General features: G+C 48.4%; 1 protein-coding gene across 3 annotated transcripts in view; it reads left to right on the top strand.

Annotated features, from left to right (window-relative positions):
- The first annotated feature begins 6,378 nt into the window (after nucleotides 1-6,378).
- Tex2 (testis expressed 2) overlaps nucleotides 6,379-9,112 on the top strand; it is a 117,630-nt gene continuing 114,896 nt past the window's right edge. The window contains exon 1 of one of the 3 annotated variants that reach the window (XM_029545973.1): nucleotides 6,379-6,498. The gene's annotated coding sequence lies outside the window, so the exon portion shown is untranslated. Of the gene's footprint in view, nucleotides 6,519-9,112 lie in introns of all 3 variants that reach the window. The other 2 variants (XM_029545971.1, XM_021212179.2) reach the window with 2 other exon arrangements.

The raw sequence follows: 9,112 nt of genomic DNA, 5'->3' as shown, positions 1-9,112 counted from the left end.
TAACTTAGATTTATAATTTATATGGCCTTATATAGTAGAATTATAATTTATATGGCCTTAGATTGCTAAGACTTAAGATTCTATTCTATGGCTAGAGAGGTGGCTCTGTAGGCAAAAATGCTTGCCCGAAGGCTGATGACCTGAGTTCAATCCCTGGGATCCACATGGTAGGAGAGATGGACTCCTGTAAGTGTCCTTTGACCTCTACATGTTCAGCCAGGCATGCATGTACCTGTATATACATACACATGTGTGCACACAAAAGAAACAAAAATGTAATTTAGAAAAAATTATGAGGTAGGGAGACCATGTTAGCTCACGCTGTACATGCTATGCACTTAGATTCTGTGTTCAGAAATGTGTGGATATAAAGCAAGCAACCTTAGCTGATGTGTAAACTTAGCATCGCAGTCCCTGATCTGCATAAAACCTCTTCATCTGTAAAGTTCATGTGAAACACGTGTCTACATTTAGCAGCAGTAGTTGATCAATCCACTCTAATCTCCCAGGCTGCAGTGGCAACTCATGTTCCTTGCTACTGCCCCATTGCTCTGGATTCTCGAGTGACAGACAGACAGACAGACAGACAGACAGACAGACAGACAGACACACACACACACACACACACACACACACACACACAAAGCCTTCTATTTTAATATGCCTTAAACAGTCCAATGGCTGGGCCACTCCCAAACTTCCACGTTGCTAAACCTCCCCTCCGATACTCCTGAATTATTACTTACTAAAATCTTTATTTCATCTTTGCTATCCTAGTCCCAGCTGGGGAGGGGCCCTGGGGCTGCCCTTCCCCGGCTCTTATGTGACTGTTCCCACTTCTGCCACTCTCAAGCCTGATCATTCTGCTTCCGCACAGTGGTACTCAACCCCTCTTCTTCCTTGGGTACCCTTGCTTGGGAAATCTGAAGTCCTGCCTCTGTCTCCCTGCCCAGCCATTGACAACTTTATTAACTAATCAGAACCAGTTGGGGGCAGGGACCTTCAGTGTCTCGCCTGCAGGATTCTCGTGCAATTTGGGAACCCATAATGCAAACATTAAACCAAATCCGAAACATCTACATATTCCTTGACCTATGATAAGGGTATACTGTAGGTAAAACAAATGAATAAAAACACAATCAAGGGCTGAAGAGATGGCTCAGTGGTTAAGAGCACTGACTACTATTCCAGAGGTCCTGAGTTCAATTCCCAGCAACCTCATGGTGGCTCACAACCATCTGTAATAGAATCGGATCCCTCTTCTGGTGTGTCTGAAGACAGCTACAGTGTACTTATATACATAAAATAAATAAATCTTTAACCCCCTACTCCACACACACAATCAATACACCTAACTCAACAACCTTCGGAGTTTAGCCTCCCAGTGTGCTGTGGCATATTGTCTGTTACCACTCACAGTCACATGATCTGGGAGTGATCACATGATCACTGCCACTGCCCAGCATTGAGAAGCTACCACATCACGTACTGCCAATGTGAGAAAGTGTCAAACTTTGAAATATAGTTTCTATCGAGTACCTTTTCCATTTATCCTATCCTAACATTTAAAACTATCGGGGTGGGGGCGGAGGCGGGGCGGAGGGCTGACTCTGAGAAAAGTGCTTGCCACCAAGCCTGATGACTGGAGTTTCCTCCATGTTGCCCACGTGGTGGTGGGAGAGATCTGACCCCCATCAGTTGTCCTCTAACCTCCACACACATACAGTGGTACACATGCGTCCCTCAAAAATTAATTAAAAAAAAAAACATTATTTGGACCATCCTGAGTTGGAGCCATCTGTATAGTCACATACGATCTTCAGCTAACGGGATCTTTGTGCAAGCCCAAAGAGATAGAATGTACTTTTTTCAGGGATGGAGGGGGAGGATGGCTCAGTTGGTGGAATCTACTTAGTATGTATAAATCTCTGGTTCAGTCCCTAGCAATGCATACATTGGGCATGGGGGTGTTCATCTATAATCCTCATACTTCCTGAAGTGGAGGTGGGGGATGAGTTCAAGGCTACATAGTGAATTTGAGGCCACCTTGGGCTACACAAAAATCTATGTAAAAATTTTATATTTTCCAATTTATGGAGGAGCAATCTGACAAGAGTTTTAATTATGTAACCGCTCAAATCAAGGGCGAGCAGATGTTAACTGAACTTAAACTCCAAAGCTGTGCTTCTGTATTCGATTTCCTTTTGGCATAGATTAGTGCTGTGTGCTCCTTTTGCCTTTTGAAATTCTGCTGTGCTTGGCAGCAAGAGGTGTTTTGGCAGGCTCTGTAGCAGAACAGTTAGATGTTAGGAGGGGCCTAGTCTTTAGGGTCAGGAGTGATGGGTCTTCCTTTAACTGTCCCTGTCTCAGATACACCATTGTTCCTCTGTGAGCTTCAGTTTCTACACCTGTATACCACAGACAATCTTGTTTTTGTTTGTTTGTTTTTTGTTTTGTTTTTTTTTCTTTTTTTTCTTTCTTATTATTTTATTTTATTTTTATTTTTTGAGACAGTTTCTCTGTATAGCCCTGGCTGTTTTGGAACTTACTTTGTAGTCCAGGCTGGCCTCGAACTCAGAAATCTGCCTGCCTCTGCCTCCCGAGTGCTGGGATTAAAGGCGTGTGCCACCACGCCCGGCTTCTCTTTCTTTTTTCTTTCTTTCTTTCTTTCTTTTTTTTTTTTTAAAGATTTATTTATTATATGTAAGTACACTGTAGCTGTCTTCAGACACTCCAGAAGAGGGCGTCAGATGGTTATGAGCCACCATGTGGTTGCTGGGATTTGAACTCTGGACCTTCGGAAGAGCAGTCAGGTGCTCTTACCCACTGAGCCATCTCACCAGCCCCCTCTTTCTTTTTCAATTACCTTTATGTACTTTGTGTGTGTGTGTGTGTGTGTGTGTGCGTGCGCCTGTGCTACCGTGTCTGAGGACAGTCTCTGAGAGTCAGTTCTCTTCTCCCACCAGCTGGTCCTAGGGATTAATCTAGATTGTTAGTCTTGGTAGTCGACATCCATGTTGGGGGAGTCATCTTGATGCCTCAAAATCTTCACCTTTAAAAAAGAAGGGCCTGGGGCTGGAGAGATGACTCAGCCAGTAAGAGCACTGACTGTTCAATTTCCAACAATCACATGGTGGCTCACAACCATCTGTAATGGGATCTGATGCCCTCTTTTGGTGTGTCTGAAGACAGCAACAGTGTACTTATATACATTATCTATCTATCTATCTATCTATCTATCTATCTATCTATCTATCTATCTATCTATCTATGAAAAAAGGGCTCTTCCTCCCCAGCATCCACACCGGACCTTATTGTTCTTGGTTTGACGTTATGTTGATGGTTAGCTGATCAGTCTAATATTTGTGGAAGGCTAGATCCAGGTGAGGAGGGTGATGGTCACCGTTCCTTGTTTTCCTTTTAAGGTGATGGCTTGGACAAGTGGCCAAGAAGAGCTTCAAGCTGTGTCACCACTGAAACCCATGCTTACCAGGCAGTTCTGGGGGTCGTGGAGCAAAGACCCCAAGGGCCACTTGACAGAATCAGAGTTGGAATTTAAGAATGTTAAGCCAGCCAGCAACTGCCTGGGGAGAACAGATCTCACAGAGCAGCCCCGACTGCCTTCAGCAGGAAGTTTTTTAATGGAAAAACAAAACAAAAAACCCAAACCCCAAAGCTTCTCCCTATTGGCAGCTGCAGGAGGAAGCGGAGCAAGCAAACAGCTTAACAGAAGCGAGAGTGTCAGTTAGCAGTTAGCCAGGGCATCTCGACCTCAAGTCCCTGTGGCAGATGGAGTTTGGTAATTTTCTAAGAGACTTTCCCAGAAAAGGGAATGTAAGTGGGCTTGGGTGGGGGGCTGTCAGCTCTGAGTCAGACCTTAGATGCCTGCAGGACACACAAGATGGTGGGACCTTGGCCCCACCACACAGGTTCTTTTTTTTTTTTGTTTTTTTTTAAGACTTATTTATTTATTTATTATATGTAAGTACACTTTAGCTGTCTTCAGACTCTCCAGAAGAGGGCATCAGATTTTTGTTATGGATGGTTGTGAGCCACCATATGGTTGCTGGGATTTGAACTCAGGACCTTAGGAAGAGCAGTTGGTGCTCTTAACCGCTGAGCCATCTCACCAGCCCACCACACTGGTTCTTATGATTAGAACCCTCACCTCTCGAGACAACAATTTTCTCCCCACCCCCTTTCTTCTCCCTCTCCTTTCTTCTCCCTGCTACTCTCTTCTGGGTTTGGATATACAACCCAGCTGGCCTCAAACTCAGGCTAAGCTTCTGTCTCAGCCTCCCCAGTCCTGGCTGTCCTGGAATTCACGCTGTAGACCAGGCTGGTCTCGAACTCAGAAATCCACCTGCCTCTGCCTTCTGAGTGCCCAGCCTATGAGGGATCTTCTTGATTAGGTTGTGGGGAACCTTCTGCAGAGGCTGCGATAGGAGGGGGTCTGAGGGAAGAGTTTATGCGTTTTGCCTGCCTGTCTTGGCCTCTTGACGGTGAATGCTCTTTCTGCTGCTGGGATCCTTCACTGACATCAGGACCCAAAGTCTTTGGATTTTCAACATGGACTCAAGGCCAGAGAATCCCTCAGCCCTTTGATGAAAGACAGGGCCTACTGATTCCTCCGACTTCATGGCCTGAGCACCTCTGACTGTCTTGTGTAAGCCAATCTGATAAATCCCCATTGTTTTCTGTATCTCCGGCATCCATTCTATTCCCCTAGTGAAACTTGACTAATACAATGGCTGGCCTCCAAATCTAGGGCAAAGACTTCTGGGTCACACAGGTGTCTGGGACACTAGGGATGGAAGTTGAATTCAGCCAGGAAGATAGGCAGCAGGACTCGATGATGACATTGGAATGTGGTCCCAGAGAGGCAGGGGTGTCCTTCTGGGGTTATGACTGGTCCTGGTGTGAGACAGGCAAGGGCGTGTTTGCCATTAAATGCTTATGCATTATCTCACTGGTCAGAGAACAAGATTGGCTTCCTTATGTGCTAGGTCACAGCCTTGCCTTTCCTCCTGGAAGAGTTCCAGCTGTCACCTGTTGCTTCTAGAGCCCGTCAACATTCAGTTCTTGCTGTGTCACATGCAGGGAACCAGTCTGAGCTCCTTTGTGGTCTCTAGGTTTACTAACTAGCAAGTCTCCCAAACATTATGGATTTTGACTGTACAGAGGAATCTAGCTTTATTTTCGGTAGGTTGAGTTTTAATTTCACAGCAATGAGAGACTCGAAAGAGTATGGCCCTCAGAGCGCCCCCTTCTGGAATCTCCTGGGGGAAAGGATGTTGAAAAAGAAATGTCCCAGACCCATTCAGTCATAGCAAAGTTGAGACTTTAGGTGGAATTTAGGAAGCTGCATGCTTAGAGTCCTCTGGGATGGGCTGGCGCTGAAGTTTGGGACCCACTCATTTAGAAGGCAAAGTTGATAAGCTAAGACACTATCACAGTCTGCCCATGTGCTATGAGGGTCCTGCCTACCCTCTACCCCCTTCACCTCTCCCTCTACCCTGTAAGAAATTGATGAATGTAAAAACAGCCTCCACCATTCCAAGATCATTTTAAGTGAAAACTCATCTTTAAAAGTCACCTTCCTTTATCTGGCCCCCAGACACGGGCCCTCTAAAGTAAATTTATGTTATCCAGGAGTAGTGGTGTATGCCTTTAGTCAGAATGGTAGAGGCAGAGGCTGAGGCAGGAGGCTAAGAGTTCAAGGCTATCTTCAGCTACATATCAAGTCTGAAAACAGCCTAGTCTACAGGAGACACTGTATTAAAAAACCCAAGATGATAATATATGATATATTTACGTCACACGAATTCTAGGCGCTAATTCTACTAATCAGTTTGGGATTGGTTGTTCTGGTCAGGTGTGGAGGAGGAGCTCAGAAATCCAGTTTCTGGAAGTAGCAGGGATTGATAAAGTCCGACGTCCTCCTAAGGCCTCAGTTCCTAAGAATCTGCCTAGCCAGGCAGCTGTTAGTTTCGTAACCTCAGTTTCCCTCATGGCTGGAGGCACTTGTTGCTAAACTGCAGGAAGAGGATATTAAGAAATGCAAAGAGCTGGGGAAAGCGCCTCAGTTTCAACTGGGAGAGTGCAACGCTCGCTCCTCCCACTGGGATCCCGCCTGGTAACCCGCAGTCACTCGCGGCCTCCCCTTCTTTCCAGTCCGCCGCGCCGCCGCCCCTTTAACAGCCCTGACCGATCGCTGGCCGATCCTCCAGGCCGGTCGCGGGCGCGCGGCACTGGCTGGATTGGTCACGTCTGGAGCGCGGCTGGCCCCGCCCCCTCGGCCCTGTGGTTGGGCGGTGGGGGCCGCGGCCGCGGGGCGGGTCCGCCGGCGGGGCGGGGCGGGGCGGCCGGTGCCCGGGGGCGGGCGGGCAGCAGCACGGCGGCCCCAGGCAGAGCCCGAGCTGGAGCTGGAGCAGGAGCCGCGGCGGGCGCCCAGGACCGGCGCCGGCGCAGTAGGATGAGGCAGCCAGCGGATCCGGGGTGAGCGCGCTCGGGGCCAGGTGGGGCGACGCAGGGAACGTCGGGCGGAGCAGGCCCTGGCTGGGTGGCCCGGCTCCGGGACACCGGCAGCTCCCGCAGCCGTTGGCGCAGCGGGACTCGGGTCGGCCCCTTCCACACTGCCGGGGCTCGGGACGCCGGCAGGGGTGGCCCCGGGAGAGACCTTCCCTGCTTGGGGGCCGGGCAGGGCGGAGTCGCCCCGGGGCGGGAGGTGCAAGCCGTCAGGTCCCAGCCTAGCGTCCGCGGCTCGGTGTAGGTCCGGGAAAGCAGCAGCCCCACGGTCGTTGAAGGAAAACACTTGTCACCTCTGTGCGTGGGGCCCCTGCTGCCCTCCGCCCCCTGGGCCACCGTGGGAGAAGCTTGGGAATGGAGGAGCGCGGTTACTTTTGCGCGAATCTGTCAGTGGCTGTCGGCGCCTCGCTTGTTTTTCTGCAACTCCTGGCGGACACCGGGGAAAGCTTGTGTGCTTTCAAAGGGAGGTGGCGGCGCACCGAAAACCGGGGAGATCGGAAGGTTAACAAGTGACATTGGGCTGAGGCCTAACGCTAGCTGCCCCGCTGGGAGCACGGAGATGACGGTGGTGGAGACCCGGGGACCGAAGCAGGGACGGGAGCCGCCGGCCCCATTGCACCACATGCCACTCCGGAGTGCCGACTCTACGCGCGGGAGTTGGTGCAAGGGAGTTTTCCCCCCACTGAAAAACAATTTTTGGAAAACTTAGCCCCTCAGTGGGTTGATGGTTACCTAAACCATCAGTTGTTATGGTTACACGGCATCAAATTTAAGGGCAAAGTCTGTTAAACACCCTCGCTTTTTTTTTTCCCCTAGAGCTAAGGAGTACTTACTTTGTCATTAGATTTCATAGATAAGGAGGACATATTTTTTTAGAGTTAAAGAAAAAGTGTGACAACCTGAAGACACAGGTTGTGTCCTGTTCCGGTGTGAGGTCCAAGTGTCATGACACCGTTGCTCAATTGAGAGGAATGGTCTTTTCAAGGAGCTAGATTAAACCCAAAGAGAAAGTGACTTGTATGTGGAAAATAAGGGAAACTGAGGGACAAGTGATCTCTGGCGCTTGGGGAAGGGAGTTTCAAGGGTCTGGGTTTGCGTTTTGGATTGGGGTGACATGCAGGGAAGTGTATATCCTGTATTGGCCAGTGAGAAACACCATTTCTGTTAGCTTTTCCCAACCCTTAAACGGTTTCAGTACCTTTTCAGAGTCTTCCAAACAGATAAATGTCTTGAGGTTAGGAGGATGAAGCCAGAGTGTGGCTGATCTTTGCTCCCTGGCTCCCTGGGAGTGGACATGAAGGCTTGGAGAGGGGTAGAGGAGCGCTCTGGGGGACTGCACATCCTTGTGCGTGTATCTTCGGGAAAGGAGATGAGCAAGGAGATTCAGATCAGAATGTGGAGGTGATGAAGTTCACTGACAGGTAGTAAAGGACAGGTGAGGAAGGACAACAGTTTGGGCTGAGTGGTGAGAAGGGAGAGCTGTGGCCGATGCTAGACACACCACTGTATGTGATTAGAGGTTATGTTCTTAGACTGCTTCTAGGAAAAGCTGCGAAAGTTAGCCTGCCCCGCCCCCGTGTGTGTATGTGTGAATGTATGTAGTATGTGTGTATTATGTGTGTATTATGTATGTATGTATGTATGTGTATGTATGTATGTATTTATGTTTGTATTTTGAGAAAAGGTCTCTCATATCCCAGGCTGGCCTTGTTCCTAGCTGAGATAGACATTGAATGTCTGATCCTTCTGCCACCAATTCCTGAGCACTAGGGTTTCTGGCCTGTGTCCCCACGCCAGGTTTGTGTGGTGTAGGAATCAAAGCCAGGGCTTCATGTGTGGTAGGCAACCCCCCTACCAATTGAGCCATCTCCTCAGCTTGATTACACTTTTATATAGACTAACTGTAGGGTGTTATGAGCAAAGACATTGCCCAGAGTAAAAAATATTTGTTTGATAACTTTTTATTGAGAGTCTGATGTGAATAGGCTAGGCTTTGTGGACGTGGTAGATAGAGGTGGAGGGAGGAGGGAGGAGGTCCATCAAAGTCGAAAGCTCTTATTTTCTGCAGCCCTTGAAGTAAGAAAAGAGAAATATACAGAATGTTACTTAATAAGAACAGAGAGGGAGAAACCTTTCTACCTCAGATTGCTTTGATAGCTGAGTCTTCAAAGACCATCTCTGTGTCAGGTTCAATACACAATTATATTCATCTTTATGTTTGTTGGCCAGTGTCTTGATGTTGGGCGTCTGCCTTTCCCTTTTTCTTACGAGTTCATTAATTCACAAGTTAGGAAGATCATCGCGGAATGCTGCCGTTGTCTTCTAGGTGCTTCGAGGTTTTCTTTCCTTCCTTTTCTTTTCCTTTTTTTTTTCTTCAAGGAATTCTCTCTCTGGTTTGACCCTTAGTATCCCCTAAGGGTCCCGCTTAGGGGTTGCTGAGGTCACAGGGTTTGGATTCTCTCCCAGAGCAGAAGCTGACTGGAACTGGAGTGGGGCTGTGCTTGGTTTTCTTTTTATTTATTTGGTTTTTTTCGAGACAGGGTTTCTCTGTGTAGCCCTTGCTGTCCTGGAACTCACTCTGTAG

This window comes from Mus pahari, chromosome 14, assembly GCF_900095145.1.
Source record: "Mus pahari chromosome 14, PAHARI_EIJ_v1.1, whole genome shotgun sequence".
NCBI lineage: Eukaryota > Metazoa > Chordata > Mammalia > Rodentia > Muridae > Mus > Mus pahari.
The sequence above is the reverse complement of the archived record's forward strand: the minus strand, read 5'-3'. Positions and strand labels throughout refer to the sequence as shown.